Genomic DNA, 4,608 nt, shown 5'->3' with positions numbered 1-4,608 from the left:
GAATGTTATCTGGTTTTGTTGTGTATATGTGGTCGATAAGTGATTGAGATTTTTTCTGGACTCGAGTGTTTTGTTTGACTAACTGAACCAGAGCCAGTTGTTTTAGAATATTACTCCATTTGATATTGGGAGCATTTAGATTTATATTAAGGTCACCTAAGATGATAAGTTCATGACAGATGTCTTTACAAATTGCTATACAATTTTCAAATGTGTCTGACCATGTAACAAGAGAATTGAGAGGCTAGTAAACAACTGAGGTGAAAAATGGTTTTGAGTATAGTTGAGCGATTTTAATAGTAATAGATTCGGGTAGAATGTTATCAAGATCAGGTAGCGAGATGAAGTCGATAGAAGAGTGAACATGAGTCAAAACACCACCACCCTGCCTACCTCTTCAATCTCTACGCTGTATTACATAACAAGGAATATATAACAAATTACTACTTATTGATTTGCTTAACAGTGTTTCAAAAATATGAAAAATTTTAAGATTGTATTTATTGATTAGATAGTTTACATCATTTATTTTATTAAAAAGTCCTCGTATGTTTATGTGAGCAATGGGTAATCTGACAAATTTAACGAACATTGTTGTGTCTATTGAGGTTTGTGTTGGCATAAAGATGCTCTACTCTGAAGATCATGTTTAAGTTGGAAAGTAATAGGCTGTTTTTTACGGCTTATTTTAGTTGGAGTTCATCTTTGAATGTTATTTTCAGTGTACGTAGTGGTTGTTGGTCTTTGAAAAACCTAGAAAATGGGGCACCAGAATATTTATTTTGTATAGCATCAAATATTTCTGAGTCAGGTATATTCTTAGGAACTTCTTTTACCATGCCAATATGTCCCGGTGAGTCTTTGGGGTCGATAGTAATTCTAATAACAGAGCCACCAAAACTATCCGCTTTCCAGTCTCTGGTGATCTTAGCTGCTATCTCTGCAGATTCGAGTTGTATTATAAGTCGCGGATTTGACGAGTGAAATTTGTATCTGTTGACCATGTCTATTATCAGAGGACCATGGTTAACAAATAACATATGCCGTATCGTGTCTTGTTTGGTGTGTTTGAATAGATTTTTGTCGATGTTTTCTTCACTGGGGCTTATGATAATACAATTTTCAGGCTTAAATACTGTAGTAGATGTTTTACTTCATTTGAGTTGACTAGCATTGTTCCTGCTGACTGGAGGTGCAGTAGTAGCAGCAGGGACAATTGTAGAGTTTACTACCGGAGTTATATTGGTATTAGTATTCCTGTTGATTAGTGGATATTGGAGTGCAAATAGTTGTGTGTGGGTGTTATGATTTGGATGTTCTTTTTGCGTGGTGCAAACATTGGCATAAGTCTGATTTGTTTTTTATCACAGTAAGTTGAAATGTTAAAGAAGTTATTTTGGCTTCAAGCTCTTCTAGTTTTGTACATGTAGATGATGGTAGAATATTGTTTCGTGGTGGTAGCTGATTTTCTTCTTTACAGATTCTTTCTGTCAGCTGACTGACCACCTTTTCCATCTTTGATCAGTTACTACAGGAGTTAGCATCAGTAGATTTTGTAGTTGTGGGACTATCTGGTAAGTTAAAGCTGTTTATTGTAGAGTTGAGAGTGAGAATATACTCGTCCTTAATATAGTAGGCAGGAGGGTTAAATTTTGATTTGGCTAGCATAAATTCCTCGGCTTTAGCTAAGGTAGAAAAGCCTTTGAAGCATTGTCCACTATAGCTGCTTTTCAGCTAAGTTCCAATTGTGGCAATTGTCATAAATAAATACCAGGCTTGTGACCGTTGGCTACCGCATAAAACTCCGTACTCGTAGATTTTTCTTTGATATCATCTATATTACGTATCGTCAATCATTTCAACGCCCGCAGCCGGCATTGATAGAAAAACGCACTTATATTTTCAAAATCGATATCGGCGATAAAAATTTAAACCATGATCGACCTTGACCTTATACTATGATATTATATACTAGATACTATACTATATAAGCTATATACTAGACCTTATACTAGATCACTTCTATCAGTAGCATATCTTTAACCAATGTTAAGTGAAAACACAATATCGCATTACTTCGTACCATTTTTGTTCTATTTTCTCTTCAACGAACAATGGTAGGCATCATCTCCTACACTGACGCGCAAATTCAAGGATATTTTAAGAAGACAATCTGTCATTATCATTTATCCCTTTATTACATTTATATCTATATTTTTAAATACTGTTAAGGTCTTTCCTCTGCCTGCAAAAAGAGGCTCTTTGTTTAATTCAATAAAGAAATATATATATATATCATCTCCATAATTAGTGTACATGTATTCGTAATCTCCAGAAATTGCAAACGTAACCTCCCGTCATTGTAGACGAAATCTCTCGTTGCCGAACTTTCTTATAGACGAAACCTCTTATAGCCGAATCCTCTTGTATGCGTAATTTCCGTAACACCGTTTGACTAGAACTTCCTAGGTATTGAATTTGACAGTAGTATTGCGCTCATCCAAGTAATGAATAACATTGTATGAAAAGAGAATTGGTAAACCCTGAACGCTCTCGATAGTTCACTAGGATTTTGTCGATTCCGTCCTTGCAATACATATTCTCAATGGAATCTTCTTTAGATAATTTTTTTAGCTACTAGAGACAGGAACTTACCGAAATAGGCAACACTGCAGCCATATGTGCAACCAATTGCGGGAAATCAATTTAGCGCGCAATTTTACAGCAATGTTCGAGTTGTTTAGTTTTTAGTTATATGTACACCGATTAAGCGCTTAGTGTTCAGCGCGGCCTCGTGGCCCAATGGATAAGGCGCCTGACTACGAATCAGGAGATTCCAGGTTCGAGTCCTGGCGGGGTCATACGCGAATTTTGACAAAAACCATCGTTAACATTGTTTTTACTTTGCTATGTGAATATGTTAATGAAGAAGAGCGACAAACGTGTTTCCAGAGCCCCCAAAAACTGCGTGTCAGTTAGCACTTTGGCATTACTCTAATTACCGTTTTTATGAGTACAGTCCAAATAATGAATAACCGATTTGGAAAGAAGCACAGCAGACATTCAGAAGTTGTTTTCGTGAATCTTTTTTAAGGGTGATTATTGATAGGTATTGAATACATACCATAATAACCTTGTTATGGTTGGATTTGGAGAAATTATGTTATGCATAACTAGTGTCTGAAGTGGAGAGAGATTCTTTGGGGTACTCTCTGTCATGCCAGGAGGGTAGTGTCCAGGGACAACGGCCCTGCTCGCCGCTCAGAGGGTGAGTCTGAGAAGGGCACTGCACCCTCTCAGTAGAGGGGGGTCCGGGGGGTACTCTCCCGGAAATTTTTTTAGCATGAATGCTCCTAAATTATGCTGTTTTCCATAACTTAAAACCCTGTGTTGTGTTCAGTAAGAAATTAAAAGCAGGCTTAGCTGCACAACCTGTGTGCTCTATGACTATGGAGACTCCAGGTTTTGATGTGAGTGTGTCAAAAAACCCTATGGACATTCCACACAGGCCCCAGACACAAGACAGTCCCATCTCCAAGCCACATGAATATTATTATATGATAAGCTCAGTCACTCACTATTTTTTAAACACAGACTCTAAATTCATGACAGTCACTAATTCTTACTCACCTTTAAAGAAGTTATCTATTGGCCCATGCTGTTTTGTTATGAATTGAAAGAAACGAAGAAACTAGTAAAATAAGCAAGAATTTATTCAAAACTATCATCCAAAACACAAGAGAAGAATCCAAGCAATGATTAATCTTAAGCTATTCGAGGATTCCACAGGGTGGCCGGCACAGTGTCCCGCCGATTGTGTCGGTTGATAGAAAACTGATCGGTTCTTAGGTTTTTAACAAAACAATCTAGTTGATTCGCTATAATAGCAAAGAACTGACTGAAGAAATTAAAGATCAGTATCATAATTCTCTTGTCCCGAAAACGCGCACTGTTTTCGGTGTAATGAACTCGAGCTAATATAAGTTCGAGAAGAAAAGGAAAAAAATGCTGTGTGAATATTTCACTTCATTTCGGTTTTACCACATTTAATAATTTAGGAGCAACCTTATAGGAGGGGGTACGCGTTCTAGGGAGTACCCCCACTAATTCTTCTTAGGGGTACGCCGTACCCCTGCGTACCCACCCCCATTTTGAACACTGCATAACTAATCCGAATCCACACATAACATCAGTGTTGTATTTGCTTTGCCATTTCATTCTGTTTTGACTATGTTCAGTTTGTGTACGTTTGCTTTACCACGTGGGAACTAATTTGATTATTACTGGTTAAGGTACAAGTGAAGGTGTTAAGCTATTGTGAGCACCACTGATATTTACCAGTAAAAGGTGCTTCTTTATTTTTCAAGTCCAACAATTAAATACACAACCAACAACGTTCTAAAACAATAATATTATTGACAAAAAGTTAAAATAGCTAATAAAAGTTACACCCTTACTCGAATGGTCATCCATGTTTGCTTGCTCAGTTTAGTACTGCTGCGAATTTCGATAGTCAGATGAGAGTCATGGCAGTCCTTATATGTAGAGGCTTGGTAGTTGAAATAGGGAAGCAGAAAAGGATCAGCTGATCATGGCGACAGAGGCTCC

At 37.3% G+C, this 4,608-nt stretch overlaps 1 non-coding gene across 1 annotated transcript; it reads left to right on the top strand.

Moving 5' to 3' along the window:
- The first annotated feature begins 2,788 nt into the window (after window positions 1-2,788).
- On the top strand, window positions 2,789-2,861 carry Trnar-acg (transfer RNA arginine (anticodon ACG)). Its single transcript has one exon. It is a non-coding gene; the product is annotated as a tRNA-Arg (tRNA).
- Window positions 2,862-4,608: the final 1,747 nt, after the last annotated feature.

This window comes from Watersipora subatra, chromosome 3 (genome assembly GCF_963576615.1).
Source record: "Watersipora subatra chromosome 3, tzWatSuba1.1, whole genome shotgun sequence".
Classification (NCBI taxonomy): Eukaryota; Metazoa; Bryozoa; class Gymnolaemata; order Cheilostomatida; family Watersiporidae; genus Watersipora; species Watersipora subatra.
This window is presented reverse-complemented; position numbering and strand designations above follow the sequence as displayed.